General features: G+C 36.5%; 1 protein-coding gene across 6 annotated transcripts in view; it reads right to left on the minus strand.

The window, feature by feature from the left end:
* TRPC4 (transient receptor potential cation channel subfamily C member 4) overlaps positions 1-25,366 on the minus strand; it is a 208,333-nt gene that overhangs the window by 153,694 nt on the left and 29,273 nt on the right. The window lies entirely within an intron of this gene.

A 25,366-nucleotide genomic window follows, 5' to 3' on the forward strand; every position in this document is an offset into this window, starting at 1 on the left:
TGAGTAAATTATCCTGACTTGAATAATACTTTAAAGGTAAATTAAACATACATTGAATCAACAAATGTGGTATTTCATGTAATGTTTCCAATTTGGGAAATTATACATTACTTGTTTGCTACCTCAATTTAGTAGGCATTTCAGTTAACCAATTAATTAAGTTTCACTTTTCAATGTTCAGATTATTAGTCACATTAATCATAATTTCTCAACTAGGGGCACCTGGGTGGCTCAGTGGTTAAGCATCTGCCTTTGGCTCAGGTTGTGATCCCAGGGTCCTGGGATCAAGTCCCACATCAAACTCCCTCCAGGGTTCCTGCTTCTCCTTCTGCCTGTCTCTGCCTCTCTGTCTCTCATGAATAAATAAAATCTTTAAAATAATAATTTCTCAACTATCTAGGTTCAGGATACAATTTGTTCCTTTCTGGCTTATTAGATTTTGTATTTTATTAAGGCCCCTTCACAGATGAAGCAAATTTAAGAATCTCATAATTCATAATATTTTTCTCAAATATTTCACTTTTTATTAGTCTTGGTGTTTCAAATGTATAATGACCAAACTATACAGCATGATATACATTCATTCCCATAATTACAGAAAGGAAGTGTTGTGAGTTCTTTAAGTGGCAATATTAATTTTTTAGAGAAAAATGAAGAGTGACACTGGTGTTCAAATCTATTGATTTTAGGTGTGCAAATTATTTGCTTGAAACTTAATTATAATTTCAGGATTTGGAGACGCTTTGACTCACTAGAATCATGGGAGAGAATTTATAAATTTATATTATGGGATAGGAATGACAAATATTCCTCTAGTATAACTCAGACTACAATAAGTCAAGATTATTATGATGCTACATATCTTATAATTTTCTGATCTAGAATGGCAGCACCTCCTTCCCAACCCATGTCAGCATCTGTAAGAGCATGTGGAATCAATGTCAATGGGCTTCATATTGTAATTTTACCAGGACTACAATGTAAATGATAATAAGTGGCATTTATAATACTTTATTTCCTCACATTGTCCTTACCTAAGACTCTTGGAAAAAATATGTAAATATTCCTTTTTATTTATTTATTTTTAAAGATTTACTTATTTATTTATGATAGACATAGAGAGAGAGAGAGGCAGAAACACAGGAGGAGGGAGAAGCAGGCTCCATGTCGGGAGCCCCACGTGGGACTTGATCCCTGGACTCCAGGATCACGCCCTGGGCCAAAGGCAGGCGCTAAACCGCTGAGCCACCCAGGGATCCCCTAAATATTCCTTTTTAGAGCTGAATTCAAGGTTTGTCACCAACAATTGTTTTGCTTAAGACCAATGTTTAAAAATACCAAAAATACAGGGTAAAATTAAGGTATGAACACACACACACAGTGGTAGAACTTTGAATTCTGACTCAATCAAGATGAGGACTCAGCCTAGAGGATGGAAAAATTTTATTTTATTTCATTTATTCTATTTTATTTAGTGATGATATGAAATAAAGAATTAGAGAGTAAATAAATAGCATTTGACTTCTGTCCAAGCTGTAGGATGGTGTGCATGCACTGTGGTATAGTGGTGAGCCCAGGTGCCCTCCAAAGCACAGGATGTCAGTGACAACAAAGGGATTGGTGGGCAACACAGAAAGTATTGGACAAGTTGGGAGAGATGAGGACAGATAATGGCAAATTAGATTCAATAAAACCTATTTAATTTAATCCAGATAACTGCCATACATGTAAACTACATAAGGATGGGTTAAAATGTAATACTGCCCTGAAAAAAAGATGTAGCCTAATCAACACTGTATTTAATATGTGAACTGGGCATGAGATTTTACATTTGGGAACCTGTTACTCCCCATAAAATGAGGTAAACAACACTATCAAACGAATGAGTGAGAAGAATCAGAGTTAGTGCTGAAAAAGATCTTCTACCTTTTCTTAAAGATTTTATTTATTCATGAGAGACACACAGAGAGAGGCAGAGACATAGGCAGAGGGAGAAGCAGGCTCCCCTTAGGGAGCCTGATGTGGAACTCGACCCCCAGACCCCAAGATCACGACTTGTACCCAGACCCCAAGATCACGACTTGTACCAAAGGTAGACGCTCAACCACTCAGCCACCCAGGTGTCCTGAAAAAGATCTATTAACCGTATTGTTCTCTTCCAATTTCTTGAATTTGAAACAAACACAAAACCCAATGTGACTTGGGAAGGATAGGTGAATCTGAGATATATTAAATATACTAAGAAATTAAATACATTGAATAAGTGAAATTTAATTACTTCTATGGAATATAAAATACACACACATAAAATAATTCTGGCTAAAACTTTAAAAGAATAAGAAGATTGTATAATTTTTAGACAAGTCTCTGTACTGGATTACTTGAGATGGAAGGATACGAATAGAAAGACAAAAATCAGGGTTAACTTTTTGAAACCATGAGAGACAAATGTAATAGTGAATGCAAGGTGCTGATAAGGCTAATGGGAGTTCCTGAGCTGACACAATTGTCAGCAACTCTGGAACTGCCGCTGGATAGGAAGTCTGGAAAGAAGAGGAGGCTTAGTATAGCAGAGATCCTGACCTAAAGTGTGTGAATGAAAGTCTGTTCCTGGTCCTACATTTTCAGAATGAGCTTTCTGGGGAGGAAAAGATGTTTTCCTCTATGAAATCACAGAATTGATTTCAATGCCCCCTTTATAACATACCATCCAGAAGTAAAATGACTGTTTCATCCAGTTACATTTCAAAGACTCAGAAGAGAGATGGGAAGTGATGGGAAAAACCTCAAATTCCGTACGTGAATTTTTAAATAACCCAAATTTTAGTTTCTGTAAATGTGTTGGGGATTAACACAATCACAAAGCTGGAGAGAGCTACACCTTACCATAAAGAGAAATTTTTAAAATATTGTCACTAGATTTGAGAACCACAATTATCTATGCAACATAAACAGAAAAACAAAAGGTCCTACATTTTCTTATCAATCAGAAGGCATATTTCCTAGAGGATGGACTTAGTTGTACAGTAGAAAGAATAGTGGACTTCCGTACAACAGAGGTGAAGAAAATACACAGAAATCTCTACTCTTGAGTAGACATTAAAGTTAAAATAAATTTTTCATATATATGTATATATATGAGTATATATATTTTTATTCTAGTTTATGATAAAAAAAATTGTGTTTACAAGTGTGATTTCTTGGCTCAGTGAGAAATTTGACTCCCCATTTTTCTGTTAGGATACTACTACATATATTTAAGTTGATTTTGTATTTTTTCTGGACTCTGATATTGAAATGACATTTTCCAAGATAAATTATTCACATTCAATCCAATTTGGATTTCTTTTTGGCTATTGGTATAGTACATTATCTCTAATCTTAATTCAATAAATCTATCTATCTCTAATCTTAATTCCACCAAAACACCAAATGCTTTGTTTTTTGCTACCATTCTGAATTCCAGACCCCTTCCTACTTCCTCGGGAACAATATATATACTCATATATACTGTATGTGCATTTCAGTAGTTTAAGTCTTGTACAAAAACTGCCACATAATTCACTGAAATGTTTTTGTACAAATGTTTTGTAAGTCTTGTACAAAAACTGCCACATAATTCACTTAGCCTGTCTAAAACCTAACCAACAAAGTTTTCTCTGGTTTTGATGCTGTAAAAGCACAATGAATTATTAAATTCCTCTGAAGGGTTTTAAAGATCTTTCTGTGAATTTCAAGAGGTTCATGTCCTAATTACTTAAGGAAAGGAAAAACACTTTACTAAGTAAATATTATGACATCCTAAGATTTTAAAGGAGGAAATTGGGAATATGCTTATTTTTAGAATTGAAGCCCCTCAACAACTACCAAACCTAAAACTAAACCCTAGATATCCTTATTAAAACACACACACACCTCGAAGAATGCATCTGCAGGGCAAAATTTTTATTTTTCTTGACTTTTTATCTCATGGGATTTAGAAAATACACACGGCTGTCAAAGTTTGAATTTCAACCTCGAGAACATTGATCTCTTTTTTTCTTCCCCTCCAATTTCAGAGGAAAGGATGTTTGCTCTATCTACCACTGCCTGAGGGTTCAGCCACTGCCACCTCTCCATTAGTTACCTCTTTCTTTCAGACCTTAAACCACTCTGCATATTGAACTTTTCTCAAATTACAAATGTATTTAATTTTCACCTACTTACTTTAAAGTTCTAATTATTTTTTTTAAGAGTTTATGTATTTATTCATGAGACAAACAGAGAAAGAGGCAGGGACATAGGCAGAGGGAGAAGCAGGATCCCTGCGGGGAACCCAATGTGAGACTTGATCCCAGGACCCCAGGATTATGACCTGAGCCAAAGGCAGACACTCCACCATTGAGCCACCTTGGTGCCCCAAAATTCTAATTATCTTTGGCAATTCTCTTTTTCTCTCATCTCTGGTTTTGTTTTATAAAGTTTAAGCTCATCTCCCGTTTACTCATTTACTCTAACATGGTATTTATCGCCATCATGGAATAAATATTTGTCTTAAAGTCAGTTATGTCTTGCTAGTTGTCAGATACATTTTAGTGCTTTTCAGGCAACATAATACTCGGCTTTCTAGCAGCCTTCTGTGATGAGCCTTTCTATTTTTTTTTTTTTTTTTTATGATAGTCACAGAGAGAGAGAGAGGCAGAGACACAGGCAGAGGGAGAAGCAGGCTCCATGCACCGGGAGCCCGACGTGGGACTCGATCCCGGGTCTCCAGGATCGCGCCCTGGGCCAAAGGCAGGCGCCAAACCGCTGCGCCACCCAGGGATCCCCGAGCCTTTCTAAATAAAATGTCCCCACCTTGAGTTCTAGAACAGTCTTCTCTAATGTTCTACTTTCTACCTCAACAAGACCTCTCTCTCCATAGCCTCCAGCTTCTTTTCCTTCCATCTGAAGCCTAAATGCTATTACCAGGGTTCTGCTTATGGCTCTTTTCTCTGTTACTGTCATTAGCTATTCTCATCCATTACTCATTATTTGAAATGTTCCATAAAACCCATATATGTCTTTACAATATGCCATATATTTTTAAAATGTTCTAAAATCCATGCTTGCAGTCCATACTTCTTTAAGTTCTAGACCTGTGCTGTCCAATGTCGTACTTATTAGTCACATGTGGCTACTTAAACATAAGTCAATTAACATTAAATAATATTAAAGATAATTTCTTAAGTCTCATTTGCCATATTTCAACTGCTCCGTAGCATTTCCTGTGCATACTGCTTTTATCTCCTCATCGTCTTTAACATGGCCACACCGATAATCTTCTAAATCATCTCACTGATATTATTCTTCCATGCTCTCTATTTAGCCTTCACAATGACACATGCCTAATCATGCCAAAATGTCAATCTGATCAAATCACTCTCTTAAAATTCTTAAGTGACTTATAATCATTCATAGGAAAACATACTGACTCATTACAGAATACTGGACTCTCCATGATCTGGTTTCTAAATGCCTTCTTAGACATATTTCCCAAGATCACTTCTGGAAAACCATATTTTACACTGACAAACTACTTAACTACTATAACTCTAAGTATTTTCTCATACTTTTCTTTACAACAGGAATACCTTTCCTTCCCTTGAGCCTCTGGCAACTCCTGCCAAGTTCTAAAACCTTTTGTGAGGTATCACAGCCTTGAGGATTTTTCTTCCCCTTCTTCCTAAGATGGGTCTGCAGAAAATCTGTGGACCTCTTACAGATTTAGAACTTTTCTGTTTAACTGTATAAGAGATTGTGACTTAATACAGTTTTGTATCCACAGGGCTAAGCAAAAAGTAAGTGCCCCAAATTTGTTGATGAATCAGTGAATTAATGACCATACTTTTAGAGTTATTCCACTGCCATTTTAAGTAAAAGAATAAAATTAACAGTCAAATTGCTTTAATGGCTTGTTTAAAATTGGTTTAGCTTTTGGTGGTCCGTTAAATGCAACAGTAAATAACTGGACTTCTGATCAACAGCTTGTGTGAAATGCTTTAATTTTTACCTATTTTTCTTCTTTGAATATCTTTTACCCCTAAGTTTTTGTCAGCTGTATGAAAAATTAAAACTTTATTGTATGAATCAACACATATATAGCTCATTGGTCTGGAATATGCTTCTTTACTGCTATTACCTAAAATTGTCAGAAGGGCATTCAAATAAGGAATCAGATTAACATCAGACCACTTTTTAAAAAGATTTATTTATGTTAGACTATGAGTGAAAGAGAGAGAGTGGGTAAGGGGAAGAGGGAGAGAATCCTCAGGCAGACTTTCTGCTGAGTGAGGAATCTGATGCAGGGCTCGATCCTATGACCTATGAGATCACCAACTGAGCTAAAACCAAGACTCAGATACTCAACCAACAACTGAGTGACCTAGGTGCCTCCAACATCAGACCTCTTAACAACAAATATGGAGGCTAGAAGATAATGATATTTTTGAAAGATGTGGACACAACCTCCTCCCTCAATAAAACAGAAGTTTGAATTGAGTTGGAATTTCATACCTTACTAAAATTATTTAGATGTAATAAGACATAAAATCAGTCTCATGCATCCAGCCTCAGAAGATTTTTCACACATGAGATCAATATATGAAAACTACAGATAGAGATATAAAAAGAAGACTTATTGTTTAAATGGTTAAGGGATTTTTCTCTCTTTTGCTCATTTGATATATATACAGTGCTTAGAAAAAGGTCTGGTATACAGTAAATGCACAAGTGTTAAATGAATAAAACACCGATTGAACATCCATGTGTCAAAATGTGTGTACCAAACCTTGGCAATACCATGGTGAATGATCTTTTTGCTCATGATCCATCAGAGAGGACTCACAAAAAATTTTAAAAACCTACGGACAAACAGAATAATTACAATTTTGTTAAGGTTATAATGGAAACAAAGGGTGAGATGGAGAGCTGCATGAGGTAGGGTAGTCAAGATGTCTCTCTGTGACATGACTGATGATAAATGCTAGCTATGTAAGATGTAAAAAGTGTAAAGAAAACCATTCTATTAAAGGGATCTGAAAGTGAGAAGATGGTAAGGCAGGAAGAACAGTATAGAGTTTGGCATATAGAGAGTAAGGGAAAGAAGGAGGAGGTGACTCTGTAGCCCAGAATGTGGGGCATGGATATATTTTTTTTAGATCTTATTTATTTATTAATTCATGAGAAACACAGAGAGAGAGAGACAGAGACAGAGACAGAGACAGAGACACACGCAGAAGGAGAAGCAGGCTCCATACAGGGAGCCCGACATGGGACTCGATCCCAGGTCTCCAGGATCAGGCCCTGGGCTGAAGACGGCACTAAACCGCTGAGCCACCGGGGCTGCCTGGGGCATGGATTTTGGAATGTATTCTAAGCATAACAAGAAGTTACTGAAGGGCTTTGAACTGGGGAGTGACTTGATCCAATTTCTGTTTTTAAAGGTCACTTGGGTGTCCGGGTGGCTTGGTCCATTAAATATCTGCCATTGGTTCAGGTCATGATTTCAGGACCTGGAATCAAGCCCCATATTGGACTCCCTACTCAGGGGGGAGTCTGCTTCTCTCTCCCTCTATGCCTCTCCCTAGCTCCTGCACAGGCATATACATAAGATGTTCTCTCCCTCTCTCTCTCAAATAAATAAAAATCTTTAAAAATAAATAAATAAATAAATAAAGGTCACTTTGGCTGCTAACTGATTTGGAATTGTGCAAGAGTAGAAACTAAGAGATCATCTGACAGTAAACCAAGTGAGTATCATTAAGAGTCTCTATCAGAAAAGAGGAAACATTAAATCCTGTGAATCAGAATGCAAAACTCTTAGACTCTGGTCTGGTATAATGCTAATGAGGATTGAAATGTTTGCTCATATTTTACTGGATTTATCAACATGTTTATGCTTTGTATTATTGAATAGATTTCAAGTAATCTTACCCTGTCTTTTCTGTACCTCTATTTTTTCCATAATTCTGTAGAATCTGAAGTTTTTCAGGAATATGCGTGTCATTTTCTTTTTTTTTTTTTAATTTTTATTTATTTATGATAGTCACAGAGAGAGAGAGAGAGAGAGAGAGAGAGAGGCAGAGGCAGAGACATAGGCAGAGGGAGAAGCAGGCTCCATGCACCGGGAGCCCGACGTGGGATTCGATCCCAGGTCTCCAGGATCGCGCCCTGGGCCAAAGGCAGGCGCTAAACCGCTGCGCCACCCAGGGATCCCGCGTGTCATTTTCTAACAAAGATGTGTGTATACATATGGCTGTTACTACCCCAGAAATATCTGTACTTCTTTCATTGTGTCAAAGATGTCGCTATTTCGCTTGTTGACAATGAAAGCATAACATGGCAAAGAGAATAATGTTAAGAAGAAATGAGGGGAGAAACATGCATATCCCAAATAATTAGTTTAGACAAATAACCTAGTTTCAAAAATGACTTATTCAACATCAAAATGTATTCAAAGTACCCCACCACACTCAGATCCTGCAATTCACAGCTGCTCTTTAGTTTCTGAAATCACGTATGTGTACGTGTGTGCATCCATCTATATTCTGTCATGGTAGTAATGTTAAGTCTCTAAGCCAAAACAAAAAGAAATAAATCTTTTAGTGATAGCAAAGGTAATACAAAAATGGTTAAATTTGGATGCACATATAGAATTTTTGCTAAGTACATGACTACTTTATTTTTTAAAAATACCAATTAGATTATTCCAAGAGGTAAAAAAGGACACCATGTGGCTGAGATGTTACTGCTGTTGGCAGTGGTGGGATGTGTGTGTGTGTGTGTGTGTGTGTGTGTGTGTCTGAAAGATGACTGAACAGGTACTGCATAGTAGTATATCAATAGGGAAGCATGACAAATCAGTGCAGGAAATGGAAAAAATGTATAAATAATATTGACACAACTGATGAGAGATTTTGGAAATAATTACTTCAGAATACCATGAAAAGTGGATTCTAAATTAATTAAAAGTGAAATATTGAAACAAAAGAAATTTCAATAGGGAGGAGTTTTCTAAGCAAAAAACAACAGAGAGATGATGAGACAGGCTTATGGATGCACAGAATTAAAAAATATCTTAGCATTCACACATAATAAACAAAGTTAAAAGGCAAAACAAGGAATATTATTCAAACTACATATGACTGAAAAGACTTATTCAACAGAAAAGAAAGCCACTAAGGGCAGCCCCGGTGGCCCAGCGGTTTAGCGCCGCCTTCAGCCCAGGGCATGATCCTGGAGTCCCAGGTTCGAGTCCCACGTCAGGCTCCCTGCATGGAGTCTGCTTCTCCCTCTACCTGTGTCTCTGCCTCTCTCTCTCTCTCTCTCTCTGTCATGAATAAATAAATAAAATCTTTAAAAAAAAAAAAAAGAAAGCCACTAACATTCAAAGAGTAAAAAGAACAGCCTCAATTAATTTAAATATTAAAAAGAGAGAGAGAGAGAGAGAGAACAGCTCCTTCAGAGAAAAAAAAGAGGCTATTATCAATAAACATCATTTGAAAATGCATCCTAGGGGTGCCTGGGTGGTTGAGTCGGTTAAGTGTCTGCCTTAGTCTCAGGTCATGATCTCAGGCTCCGGGGATCCAGCCAGGCATCTGCTCCCTTCTCAGCAGGGAGTCGGCTTCTCTCCCCCTGCCTCCTCCCCTGGTTCCTGCTTTCTCTCTCAAATAAATAAAAAATAAAATCTTAAAAAAAAGAAAATGATTCTACTTTTCTGACCTCTAAAACTGAGAAGTTTGCCAGCATGATAAAACATATTGCATAGCAAATGTAGTCAGATTAAATATAAGAGAATAGCCAATGCTAGAAACGATTCAGTGGAAATGCTTCTCTTTTAAATTGCTGGTCACAGTTTAAACTGAAAAGGAATTGGAAATACACATCTCAGTCTCTGGGAAGGTTCAAGCTCTTCACCCTAGGAATATCTCTTCCAGAAATCTACCAAGGAGTCTTATTTTACAAGACAGGCAATGATATATGCACAAAAGGAAAAATAACTTTTCTATTGTTGGAAAAAACTGGTGAGATTCAAAAGCCAGTAATTATTAGCTAGTTCAACTAAGAGCTGAATATTTAATTTAAAAATGTGTGTAACTGTTAAAATAATGTGTATTAAAGGTTAACATCATGCAAAATAATAGTATTATGGTAAGTGCTAATCATGAAGAAAATTAGCATCTACAACAATGATAAAACCTGTAAGAAGGAAATAACTATACTCACAATTAAGACAGGTTACCTGTGGGTAATTGGTGATTTTTGTTCTGGCCTACATTTTCTAGGTTTTTTGATAAAGAGAATACATTCTCTGCTCTCTCTCTCCTTCTTTTTAAAAATATTTTATTTATTTAAAATATTTCTTTTTTTAAGATTTCATTTATTTATTTGAGAGAGAGAGAGAGAGAGCACAAACGGGGTGAGGCGCAGAGGGATAAGCTAACCCTGAAGCAGGGCACAATCCAGGACTCCAGGATCAAGACCTGAGCAGAAGGCAGATGCTTAACTGACTGAGACACCCAGGTGCCCCAAAATACAATGATTTTAATTAAAAGTCTTTAGTCACAAAGTAAAGTTTATTTTTTTAAAAAAGCACACTCTGGTGTCCTGGCAGGATTCTCATGTTTAAAAGGTATTCAGTATGTTTTTCACAACTCCAAAAGCCAGAACTAAGACTGAGAGATAGAAATTATGAAGAAAAAGCATTCTTCTCAACAAAAGGGTCATTTAATAGTAAGATTTGTTCAGGAGCACCTGGCTGGCTCAGGGGGTTGAATATCTGCCTTTGGCTAAGGTCCTGATCCCGGGGTTCTGAGATAGAGTCCTACATTGGACTCCCCAAGGGAGCCTACTTCTCCCCCTGCCTGTGTCTCTGCCTCTCTGTGTCTCTCATAAATAAATGAATAAAATCTTAAAAAAAAGATTTGTTCAAATATCCAATGTTTAACTTAGAGGCTAGTAAACTCCCTGTTACTAATAGTATTCAAACACTGAAGAGACAACTTATGGGAATGTTGTAGAAAAGATTCAAAAACTAAACAGATGGATAAATTGGATAATCTTTAATGACTATGATGGTTAGACTATGCTTCTATTAGTCTCTGCTTTTATCAGACTCTGCCAATAAACCATGTGACCTTGAACACATCTCTAAATTTGTCACTTTTTATTCTTCCATTAAAGTCATATAAAATGATCCTGTTTCCCTGAAGCTCTATAATTTTTTACCTAATTTTTATAAATTAAGGTATTTGCATTCAGCAGGTACTTGTTTTTTGGGATTTTCAAATTTTTTTTTCTAATTGGGAGTTCAATTTGTCAACATTTAGCGTAACACCCAGTGCTCATCCTGCCAAGTGCCCCCCTCAGTGCCCATCACCCAGTCACCCCAACCCCCGCCCCAGGCCAACCTCCCCTTCCACTACCCCTTGTTCATTTCCCAGTGTTAGGAGTCTCTCATGTTTTGTCATCCTCACTGATATTTTCCCTCATCCTCTCTCCTTTCCCTTTATTCCGTTTCACTAATTTTTATATTCCCCAAATGAATGAGGATCATAAAATGTTTGCCCTTCTCCGATTGACTTATTTCACTCAGCATAACACCCTCCAGTTCCATCCATGTCGAAGCAAATGGTGGGTATTTGTCATTTCTAATGTTCAGCAGGTATTTGTGATTTTCCTGCTCTTGGTCATAGATTGGGTGTTTCATTACGTAGCACTGAGGTTTCCAAGGAAACTATTTTCAAAATATATTACTTACTCAGATAAACACAACTACAAGAAATAGTTTAAAATCTGTTTATTTTATGGTAACCACAAAGAGCAATTCACTTTTTGAATATCATACAGTTTTTAGAATTTTCCATTGTAGTCTTCACCCTAAATATTAATTATATTATGCAGTAACTTGATTTTTTTATTTCTATAAAGTATTATTTCTTATTAAGTAAAAATATATGTTTTTATTTGGATAATGAAAATACATGCATTTGTCATTATGCTGGAGCTAGAATTTTCTTATCAGGGATACAATTTTATAAATCTCCAAATGTATCTTTGTTATTTGTATCTGTAAATAAGACAGTCTATGTTAGTTTTTTTTTCCTCCTTTAATGAGGTGGTTATTATATGACTAATTTCTCATTTAGCCTTTATTTAAAGCATTTGGAAGAAATATAAAAGCAGAAAACAGTGTTCCTACTTATTGATTTATAATCGGCCATAGGATAACCATTTAACATTACCATGAGAGGTCTCAGCATTTAGGGGAATAAATCTAGACTCCCCTGAAATATCTGATATGCAGAATTTTTGTGTGTTTACAGGCTGAACCCATGAATGTTTTTAAATCCACTGTTCTCCCTATTCTTAAAACAATGTGCCCTGATATAAAAAGGAAAAAACAGACTGTTTTTCTCCCTATTTCCAGTTACTGAAGATACCATGGTGAGGCTATTATCAAAGTTCCAAGTTGTAAATCCTGAAGGTAATTTATTTTTATTGGTCCACTGCAGTTTCAGGCAAGAGGTCACCTTTGGTGAAGTGATGTCCTCTTCTCTGAGGCATATTCTTTAAAGAAAAGTACATGAAGTGGGTGGGAGTGTCAGAGGACAACCTGATCAAATGTCTCAATCCTAAAGACAAATTAGTTTGCTAGGGTGCATCAGTTTCACATCTGCTTCAGGACAGCTGGAAATCTTTATTCCTCCACATGTTGGCTGGAAGATTCAAAAAAAAAAAAAGATTTATTACAGCTTATTCTGTATGAGATCAAGACTATTTTGCAAGCTGAGGATATGTCAAATAAAACACAGTTCCAATGGGTGAATTTTTTATGACATGTAAATTATATCTCAGTAGAACTGTTAAAACAACAGCAAGAAATCCCTGACCTCAGGGAAAATGCTATCATATGGAAAAGGAGCTCTGTCCATAACCAACAGTAAATACCACTGTGGTTAATTCTCCAGGACAGATTATAGATTTATGCAATATTTCCTTGGGATTCAGAAGAGAAAGGCATTATTGTAGGTGTGTCATGGGAGGGCACAGAGATAGTTTCTAGAGGAGATAGCCTTCTACCTAAATATTTGAGTAGTTATTTCCCCAGTGACTATATAGGAGCAAAGAATTCTAGGAAGAGGAAGCAAAGTTTTTAACGGCATGGAGAGAAGAAAGAACTTCCCATTCTGTTCTAGTTTCCACTCCTAGAATAAGCGGTCACATTTTTACACAATGACTTACCTATTATGTCTTTTAGAATTTTCGCCCAATTTTGTTCTAAATCACTTGGTCACCCTTATTATTTCCTATCAAATACTATTCTTTTAAGTGATTGTATAAATTTGGTAATATGAAAGAACTATACAAAGTCACAGGAAAAAACAAGTTTCTGTGGCTCAGTTTAAAAACTTCTTCAAGGTCACACAATCACTAAGTATTACATCCAGAAAATGGATCAAAAGGATGAGCAACAAGGGGTGTCTGGGTGGCTCATTCGATTAAGCATCTGCCTTCAGCTCAGGTCATGATCTCAGGGGCCTGGGATCAAGCCCCATGTCATTAGGCTCCCTGGTCAGCGAGGAGTCTGCTTCTTCCTCTGCCCTTCTGTCCCTCTTACCTACTTGTGCTCTTGTGCTCACTTTCTCTCCCTCAAATATACAAATAAAATCTTAAGAAAAAAAAGATGAGCAATGAAAATACTAATCGTTTCAGTGGCAAATCAAAGCCAGACATGGTAAACACCCTCAGGCTAGATTCTATCCCACATTCCCAACCAATTTTTGCTCTAGGCAGGTAAGAGCCAGAGTTCTTTTAAGCTGCTTCTGAATGAAGCTGGTCCCTTCGTGTGCTTAGGAATTTTGTTTTTGCCTTTTTACTTAGATCTCCAGAGATAAGACTCTATCTGAAACCCCAGTCCCTTGAAACAACAAAACAATATAGCAACAAAAACAATAGTAGTTACAGAACACTATACATACCAAGCACTATCCTAAGCTTTAGTGTATGAAGTCAATTAATTCTTAGGAAACCCATGGGGGGCGGGGGCAGCCCCAGTGGCTCAGCAGTTTAGCCCTGCCTTCAGCCCAGGGTGTGATCTTGGAGACCTGGGATCAAGTCCCACGTCAGGCTCTCTACATGGTGCCTGCTTCTCCCTCTGCCTCTCTCTCTCTCTCTCTCTTTGTGTCTCTCCTGAATAAGTAAAATCTTAAAAAAAAAAAAAAAAGGAAACCTATTGGGGTGAACACTATTACTAGTGGATGGATATTGAAATAAAATAACCTGACAAAATCACAAAGGCTTGATAATGTGTTCCTGATCTTATGCTTTTTCCTTATCCTATATTCCACATTTTGCGTTTGCTCTGCTATTGAATGGCCATTCAGTTTCTCAGCAGCTTTTATCAGGCTCCCAAATTCTCCAGTTATCGCATTACCAGTGTGGTGAGTGGATCTCCTAATTCTGAACCTCACTCAGTTCCCTCATTACTAGCTCTCAGAGAATTCTTTTGAGTCCTTACTAACACTAATGGATCTTCCCTGATGTTAGTCAGTCCCTCCAGTCTTAAGCTTCTTTGCAAATTCAGTCTTGGCTGTGGTACTGACTGGTACTAAGGGATTGGAATCCTATATGCCACACTTCCATTGAATCTTCACTTGCTAAGGAATATTTCCGGTTCACAGATGCCTGTTCGGTTGTATCTAAGAAAAAGACCCATGGCAGGTTCTAGGCACCTAATCTCTTCCTTCCCACTCTCTCTAGTCTCAGCCTCTCAGGCAACCTGGTTCAATTCACTATAGACCCAACCAAGAAAAGATATCATAATTCAGTCCTTTATTCATTGTTACAAGAGAGGGGAGTGTCAATAATGTATCCTATATACTGAGAATGTACTTTAATACAGAAAGAGCAAGCCACTCCATACTGTTTACACTCCATACCGTTTACATAGAGTTTTATTCTGTTTTACTGACAGGGGCAATGGGTGGGTGGAAGATCCAGGGCCCTGCACACTGCTCTCTGCCCCTATTCTCCCTCTAGTCCGACCTTAATCCCCAGGTTTGGTGGAGTGGGGGACATGACAGTGAGGTCACGAGGTTGTTATCTCAAGTGGGGCCCTCTGTACACCAGTAGAGAGAACAAGATGGAAGGCCAAAAATGGAGTCAGTGTTGTTAGCACTCTTACATCAGGTAAGATGTAGCAATGATAAATAATTAAGAATGGATTTCATTCTCAATGTTAAATTGAGCCCGGAAGGTTAAAGCTCAGTAGCACTGTGAGGCATGACAATGCTTACTTCCTTTACTATTTCTGGATAGTAACTCAGATTGAGCATTTAACATTCTACAAGCACCCTATAGCTACCAGAAAAGTAGAAAGTATAAATATTGTCAAATGCAATCTCTTCCTTTTGTCTTGAACTTTTAAATTTTTTACCCAATCTTTTTATGTCCTTAGAATTAACCAAGTTTATTTCTATACTGAACTCAAACATCGGTTATGCAAATCAAAGGCAAATTAGTTTTTTTAAACTAGAATGCTAAGAATACTCTTCATAAAGGTTCATTATGCACAAGGAATTTAGCATCTTCTAAATACCTCCAACAAGTATAGTAATTACCATAGCAACTTAAAAGATTAAATTTTTTTGGCAAAGCTGTTTTTCCAGGTTTTTCGGTCATTGTCCAAATTTATGATAGATTTGCTGTCCAGAGAATTGTGTTACTTTGTACAGTTATTAGTCCTATGATGTTGTGATCATTTTTAATGATATAAAACTGTGTTATGGCTTTTAAATATTTATCCTAGAAGTTCATCACTTCAATATATTAGAATTGAAATATATAAGACTAACTTAAAACCACTTTTATTAGCAGGAAGGTTAACATTTTCTTTTAAATTCAATTAGCGATAAACGTTGGATGTTTAACAGATATGATAGGGATATTTACATAACTGGCACAGCTTATTTTCCATCAGATCTTCATTTAAGCTTTAATTAAATAAAAAGTTTTATTTAAGTCAGGTCTCCTGTTATTCTAAGAGTTGGCCTAAACTAATTGAAAATATTGATTCAAGAAATGAGAACATGCTATTGACAATTTCATCAAATCCTCCATTTGACTCTGGCTCCATTACAAACAGCCTTTGGATCTCTGCTAACTTTTTCTGCTTCTTGGGGACCTGGCTGCATTAAAGAAAACTGAGGATTTAGACTACCAAGATCTACTCTGTAATAGATATGATCCCACACCCCCCTTCAAGTAAAACAGTGGCTGCTGATTCAGTGAAATCATCATGAAAAGGAAGCTAAGGGTTGATATTTTAGTTGTGAATTTTCCATTTTCCATTCAAAATTAGAATTCAAAATCGCCATGATACTAAAAACCTTGTAGTCTATGAGCTGACCGAACATTTAGATAAAAAATGAAAAAAAATATTTCCATCAGTCAAACATTTTTTCTACATAGTATCAGAAATTGGAATACCTGTAACTATTGCTTTTCTTATTTTGAATCAGATGTTTGACACATTATAATTACAGCTCTCTGACACTGAAACCTTCCTCTTAAACTCAGATTAACCATTTCCTCTCCCAGAGACTTAGTCTATCAGTCAACAAAGATGATATTGCTCACAGGCAGGGTTATTGGCATGTAAATATCATATGATATACAACAAGTGGCTAATATACAGGTATTCATTTGATGATGATTATACTTAATTTTACTGAATTTCTACCTGGCCAAATTGCTAGATGTAAACTCATGAAAAAATCTTGTCAATATCTTATTTGTTTAAATTGAACTTAAATTTCCTTAAATTAAGACAAAAGTAAATTGGCACATTTATTCCATGACACACATAATAAAATTGTAATGAACTGTGTATAGTCTTATTTTTTAATGCAAGAAATATTTGTTAATTTTATAAAATCAATTTTTGGACTATTAGAGAGATGTTGATCAGCTAGGTTCAGAGTTTATGAGAGAACCAATTTCTAATAATCTGTTATCATCCCATTCATTAATATTTATGTCAACTTCAATTTTGTAGGATTGGGGAAGTATAACTGTGTCTTATAAAATTAATGGGGATATGAATGAATTACTTTTACTTGAGGTATTCTACAAGATACAACATATATAGATGGGTAGATAGATAAGCTTAAGACCTATTAAGATAAAATATATACATCTGTGAAGAAATGCGTTTTTACCAATTACTTCAGATGGTAATAAAAACAGAAAAGGACACTAAATAAGAATAATTATCATAGTATAAACCAGTGTAAATAAGAAAATTATGAAACACTTGACTTTATGACATAAATTAATATGAATTTCATAAATCTATTATTTAAAGTAAAGAGTCCCACAAGTAGAGTACTTCCCTTCTATTCAATGGCTTTATCTTTTTAAAAAAGACTTATTTAGTTATTTGAAAGAGGTAGAGAGTGCATGCAGGAGTGGAGGGAGGGGTAGAGGAAGAGAATCTCAAGCGAACTCCCCACTGAGCATGGAGCCTGACATGGGGCTCTATCCTACCACCCATGAGATCATGACCTGAGCTGAAAACCAAGAGTCTGATGCTCAACTGGCTGAGGCAGCCAAGTACCCCGGCTTGATTTTCTTTTAAGCTAAAAATCAATCAAATCTTTTAAAGAAAATAAAAATGTTCAATGTTTCAAATTTATGAAGAGTAATCAATACTAATAAATCATATATATATATATAATGGCAAGCAACTGATTTCACCACACTTCAACTTATCAAGCATTTTATCATCTTTCTTTTGACAGTAAATATTTGGAAGAACATCTGTCTAAGCTTGAAGTCAGTCCAAATCTTATTCATGCCATAAAGAAGCAATATGCTTTAAATGTAAACATAGTTTTATTGTTAATATAGAATATAACAAAACATTTTTTCTAAAACTATTTTTCCTAGATAGGGAAGCACCTCCATCATAGCAAATATTGTAAAAAGTGGGTGTTCCTCTCCTCTAGCAGAAGATCCTATGTCAGCTACCCTAAAAAATAGTGTAAAATTTCTCACAGAATAGCCAGAATGAGTAAAAAGATCATAGTAAATAAGTGTTCTACTAAATCACCCTTCACGCTACTAGAACTACAAGTGGGAACCACAATTTATATTGGATACTAAATGATCACTTTATATTGGGTTTGTAAGATAGTTACTTACATTATATGAAATGAAATTATGGCTTAATTACACTTTCTAATAAGTTAAGAAAAAAACATGAATCTTTTATTCCAATATCCCATTATTAAATATAGTAACAAACTCAGATACAATATTTCTAAGTTATATATTCTCTTATGTATTCATCCATGAAAACTTTATTTTTATATTATTTTTGAGAGGCAGAAAGTGAGGGTAGGGACAGAGGGAGAGGGAGAGAGAGAATCTAAAGCAGGCTCTGTGCCAAGCACAAAGCTCAATGTGGGGCTCAATCTCACAACCCTATGATCACAACCTGAGCCAAAATCAAGAGTCAGACATTTAACCAACTGAGCCACCCAGGAGTCCCTCCATGGAAACATTATTGAAGCTTTACTGTCTTTGGGCACTAAGCTGAGAATTAAAAAATATAAAGAAACAGTTGAAGGAGATAAGATATTTGCAAATCACATACCCAATAAAGGGTTAGTATCCAAAATATATAAAGAACTTACTCACCACCACAAAACCACAAATAATCCAATTTAAAAAAGGACAGAAAACACAAATACATATTTTTTTCCAAAGAAGACATTCATATGGCCAAAAGACACATGAAAAATGCTCAACATGGGACGCCTAGGTGGCTCAGCAGTTGAGCATCTGCCTTTGGCTTAGGTTGTGATTCTGGAGTGCCAAGATCGAGTTCCCCAACAGATTCCCTGCATGGAGTCTGCTTCTCCCTGTGCCTATGTCTCTGCCTCTCTCTCTCTCTCTCTCTCTCTCTCTCTCAGTCTCTCTCTCTCTGTCTCTCATGAATAAATAAATAAAATCTTAAAAAAAAAGAAAAAGAAAAAAGAAAAACGCTCAACATCACTGAGCATTAGGGAAATGCAAATCAAAACTACAGTGAGGTATCACCTCACACTCCCAGAACGGCCAAAATCAAAACCACAAGAAACAAGTTTTGGTGAGGATGTGAGGTAAAAAGAACTTTCACGCACTGTTGGTGGGATTGCAAACTGTTACAACCACTGTTGAATACAGTATGGAGGTCCCTGGGACACCTGGGTGGCTTAGGGGTTAAGCATCTGCCTTCAGCTCAGGGCGTGATCTTGGAGTCCCAGGATCCAGTCCCACATGGGGCTCCCTGCATGGAGCTTGCTTCTCCCTCTGCTTATGTCTCTGCCTCTCTCTCTCTCTGTGTCTCTCATGAATAAATAAATAAAATCTTAAAAAAAAAAAACAACAGTATGGAGGTTCCTGAAAAAGTTAAAAATACAATTACCATATGATCTAAATACTGGGTATTTACCCAAAAATACGAAAACACTAATTTGAAAAGATATATGCACCCCTGTGTTTATTAAAGCATTAGTTACAATAGCTAAATTATAAAAGCAGCCATTGATGAATAAATGGATAAAGAAGTGGTGATACACACACACATACACGCACACAGTAGAATATTACTCAGCTATAAAAAAATAATGACATCTTGCCATTTGTGACAACACTGATGGAACTAGAGTTTAATACTGAGTACATAAGTCAACTAGTGAAAGACAAACACTATATGTTTGCACTCATATGTGGAATTTAAGAAAAGAAATGAACAAAGAAAAAGAGAAACAAGCCAAAAAAAACAGACACTTACCTATAGAAAACAAGCTGATGGTTACCAGAGGGGAGGTTGGTAGGGAGATGAGGGAAATAGGTAAAGGGGATAAAGTACACTTTTCATGATGAGCACTGAATACTGTATAGACTTGTTGAATCACCATATTGTGCACATAAAACTAATAAAATTGTGTATTCATCATACCAAATTTAATATATATATGCACATATATATATATTGGAGATACCTATATAGTTATATATAGAGATACAGATACTGAGATATGATTCTTCCTTTTAGGAAACTCATATTTTTAGCAAGATGGCAAGAAAATCACATAAAGTACCAGGTATAATATGATGAGTGTAAAAATATATTTAAAAAGACAAAAGACTTATGGGTACTTGGAAAGCATCACAGAAAGGTAATATTTGGACTGCAATTTGAAGGATAAAAATGTATCAGGTAGGGAAAATATGGAAGTTCATTTTTGGAATAAGGAAACAGTGAAAGGGTAGGATCATAAAAATCTCAAGTATACTTAGAGGAAATTATTTGGCTTGATCGAGTTCTGGAATTACAAATAAATCAAAGATGACAATGCTACAGTAATGTAATTTTCACTATAAAATACATTAATTAATTCATTCAAAAAGCTACTGGATGGGGATCCCTGGGTGGCTCAGCAGTTTGGCACCTGCCTTTGGCCCGGGGCACGATCCTGGGGTCCCGGGATCGAGTCCCATATCAGGCTCCCGGGAAAGGAGCCTGCTTCTCCCTCCTCCTGTGTCTGCCTCTCTCTCTCTCTCTCTCTATCATGAATGAATAAATCTTTAAAAAAAAAAAAAAAGCTATTGGATGCCTAATCTATGCTAGGAAGGGGATTTAAAACACTCCTTCTATTTTCTTTAACTTTTAATCTTGAAATAATTAGTTTTACAGAGTTGCAAAGACAGTACAGAGAGTTTCCCCAATGTCAATAACTGACATAGGTGTGATCTTTTACCAAATTAATAACCTTAGCAAAATACTACAAACTCTAGAGACTTGAATAGGATTTTACCTTTTTCCCTCCCTCTCCAATCTTATTTTCTTCCAGGATCTGTCTCATACTACCACACTGCACTTAGTCGCTGTATCTCCTTAATCCAATCTGTAATAGTTTTTCAATTTTCCTTATCTTTCATCCCCTTGATGTTTTTAAAGATTACTGGTCATGTGCTATGTAGAATGTCCCTCAACTTAGGTTTGTCTGTATTCCTCACAATGAAACTGGTATTACAGATTTGGGGAAAGAATGCCACAGAGGGGATGTGGCCATCTCATTGTGTCATTGCACAATATCAACACACCTTATTACTGACAATGTTAACCTTGATCACTCCATGAGGTCATGCCTGCCAACTTTCTCCACTAAGGACATAAACAAAAGGAAGTGCTTGTGAGGTGTCATGCAGTAGTCATGGAGTACTGAATAAATTTGTAAAGTCCTACAGACTAAAGAAACTTTTAAGTGTATGTTATAGAAAGAAACAGTGTAAACAACTTTCACATACTGGCATTCTGTTCTCAGGATGGACTCTTTGGAAATTGTTCTCCTCCTGCCAAAGAAACCACTACAATCTTCCCAACAAATTTCAGAGGAAAAGAGTGGTCACAATATTCACACACTAAACAGATAAAGTAAAGAGACCAATGTGGGAAAAACAGAAACTCAGTATTTTAAAGAAAATGTACTGGGAGCTCCAGCACTGTATATTTCTGTTCAATAACATGGCTATGAGAACAAAGTAGCTCAAGTTGGTGATCTCCAATTCAACTTCATCAACTTGGCTATCACCACCTAAATTTCAAGCATCCCTTACTCTTGGAAGAATTTCCTGACCCTCCTCACTCCCAGAATCACAAGTTCAGGAAGGTTTTTCATTCCCGTTCCCTCCTGCTAAAGTCTCACACTTTTCTGAGCAAACAGGTTCTCTGAGCGTTTAAACCCTCCACTGACTGTATTTACTGATTTTCTACCTCTCTCTCCCAACATACCTTTAATATATTATCTTTAACACCAGGGACTGCTGTGCAATTATCCCTATATTCCCACTACCTACCCTAAAGAAAAAAAAAAAAAGGTAGCTTTCTTTCATCAGGTAAATGAAGGAAGATTATGTGCTTGAGCCATACCCAAGAGCAGATGGAGATGAAGTATTCTTACAATTTGTGTTAGAAAACCTCTAGACAAAGAGGAGACTACTGGGTATATTTGTGCGGAACACTAAGGTAGATAAATAAATGATAAATAATCGTCAGAAGCAAATCTAAATATCACCAGAAATACTGAACTTTGTTACATTTATTAAAGACTTACCAATTTTTTAGTTAAAAGTTACTGAATGCTAAAAACAAATACATGTTTTACATTTTTGCAGTCTTAAATATATAAATGAGCTTAGTAAAGTATATAACTCATGCAATTCTTCTTCCATAATGCATAGTAATTCTCACCTTTTAAGAAAATCTCAACAAAAGAATTTCCCTCGTGCTGGATAAGGTGGACCTCCCAGAAAATATCTGTTGTGCCCAAGATTGAGAATCCGAGAAACCACCAAGGAGCCGACACCGATCCAAGCGCACGAGGGTTTATTTACAAACTTGAGCTTGGGTCCAAGTGTACCTGACACAGCGGGGCAAGGACTTGGACCCCAAAGTAGGTTACAGCTGAGTTTTTTATAGGCTGATCTAGGGGACTTTCAGAAGGGGTGGAGGAATTTCCCAAGTTCTGTTTACATTCTGATATGGGGCTTTAAAGGGCACTGAGCTCTGTTCTCATTCTAATATGGGACTTTATACAACAGGCTTGGGCTCTGTTGTCTTTCTGATATGGGATTCTCTGCCAAGGACATTGAGGACATTCTGCAGTTTTTCCCGTAAAGTTCAGCTCTTATTCACAGGGGCCTAAGATGGCTGTACTTGTGCTAATGCTAAACTTTAGGTGGGATGGCCTTAATTTTTCTCGGCCTCCACATATCGTCCATCTTAGAGCCCAGTATGGACCAAGCATGTAATAAGTAGTTCCTCTTACAAGGTCCTATCTGACAAAGGCCTTTGCATTTAAGGGAGTTGTACACTGTAGGAGCACATATAAGGCAGGGATTAATATTTTCCCCTCTGAGGCTTAATGAGCTTCACAGCAAAGGAATAGGTACTATTTTGACAAACAGATAACTATGGGGAAGGTATTCTGTAAATAAGAAAAATTCTCTGCCAATTTATTGACAATTCATTTTTTTATGTATGTAATTCAATACACATGCACTGCATAGGTAGTAGGTGAGACGGTAGAGCATGCTAAGGATCCTAGGGTAAGTCAGTCAGATCTGGCCACTGCCTTTATGAAACTTGTATCTCATGATGGGGAGATAAGATAAACATAACAAGATAAGCGCGAAGTGCAACAGGAAGCACAGACAAATACAATTGGAGACATGATACCTAGCACCTGAGTGACTACTTCAGCCCCATTACTGTATTGGGGGACACTCACTGGGCTCTGAATGATGCGAGGAGTGTGCCTTGTAAAGATCAAAGGGAACAGCAACAGCTACCAGATGAGAGAAGCAGAGCCCAGGCTCCGAGGCTGGAAGGAGCCTGGCTTGCTCCTTCTGGGAAGGTCAGTGTTGCTGGAGCACTGAGAGAAAGATCTGAGATGTGTACAAGAAGGCATTAAAAAGGCCACCAAGATACACATCTTGTTAGTGTTGGACTTCCAAGATCTTCTAGCTAATTGAGAACCACAATCTAGAGCTACAAAATCAGAGCAGACACAGAATTGTCTGGAAGGTAAAATCCAAATAGTAAGATTCTGGATGTCTTAAAAAACTGTGTACCAGGGAGCAGGGGCTATACTGAAGTGGAGAGCTGATTAGAATGTCCAGAGAGGAATGACAGTAAAAAAAGCTGACATTCACTGGCTACTTGGTATGTTGTAGGCCTCTGCCATGTGCTTAATACCCATGATGCCACTTTATTCTCACACCAACTCCAAGAGGAAGAAACATTATTATTATACTTTATAGAAGCACAGGGAGATTAAGCTTTTACCCTCAGGCCATACACCCAGTAAGTGGCAGTTCTCTAAAGTACTAAGGTATGAATACTAAGGTATGCATCCAGGTACTCTGGCACCAGACCCCGCTCATTTTACTCCTGCAATTGTTTTGCTTTTCAATACAAATTGAAACAAAGTGTGAAAAATGGATATTGATTCTTACATATATATAAAAAAGAAATTATGACTGATTTATGAAGTCATCACCTTTATTGAGAAATATCAACTAAAAAAGGTTTATGTTGTACTTTATAGGTTACAACTCGCTTTTAGATTTCTTCAAATTTCACTTTGTGCATCTATAATAACAATGAAGTACCCAAATATTTTAAAAAGCACATGATATGATATTTGGTGATTTGAAAAGAACGTAATAGGCAAGGTGAATAGCAAACACAGGTATAATTCTAATACATATATAATGTTTTGCTCTTTCAAAGTGCTTTCACATATATGAATGCTCCTAGCAATCCCAGAAGAAAGGATATCCATTTTAGAGGTGAGGAACCAAGTCTGGGAGTTAATGTGTCCAAATGACTCCACACATAAAGACACGTAAAAGATAATTAAACTATTTCTATGAAGGGACATGGCTTAACTAAGAATTGTGTTAACAAAGTGTAAGTGAAAAATTAATTACATACGATGCTTAATTGTCAAAAAAATGCTTTGATAATCTCAAACTGTTGATATTTTATTTTCATATGGCATAGATTATTTTAAATATATCATAAATAGAGAATTTCAGATCTGGAAAGTCCTATACCGACCTTCTTATCTAACTCCCTAAGAATACCCTTGTGTGAAAGAATTCAGATTTCTAACACAGTTGCTACTGGAAACATTTTATACTATTTTATTATATGAACTAATGAATAGTACTGATTCGTACTTGTTCTACAGGTAGGAAATATCATCTTGGGGTTTGTATAACTTAATATTATGAACTCTGGTAATTTTATAATTCAGTATTACGAACTCTAGCAATGCAAACTCTGGCAATGCAAACTCTAGCAATGCTATAGGCCACCTATTTTACATCAATGGCAAATTATACATCCACTTATACAATGAACTAAATAAACATTTCTTCACTGCTGCTGCCATGTTTTATGTAACTTTGTCTCCTTTCAGTAAAGCCTTCAGTGGAGGATTCTGGAGTTGGTAAAACCTCTATTTCTTTAAATATAAGTCCATAATTTTTTTTCCATTTACAGTAAGGACGCCTATGTATAGAAAGAACACCACCAACAGACACCAGGTTTTAGTGCCTGGTTGGAGAGGGACTTTTCTCTCAAGAGTATCTAACCATGAGATTTTGTTCTTTTGAAAGGTATGTTTTGCACTAGTTTGGAAGATTATGCTTTTTTAGCTGGAAGCCTGAATAACAGTACAGTAGTCTGATTACTACTAAATATATCCAAAATTCTGAAACCTAT

This window comes from Vulpes vulpes, chromosome 9 (assembly GCF_048418805.1).
Source record: "Vulpes vulpes isolate BD-2025 chromosome 9, VulVul3, whole genome shotgun sequence".
Taxonomy (NCBI): Eukaryota; Metazoa; Chordata; class Mammalia; order Carnivora; family Canidae; genus Vulpes; species Vulpes vulpes.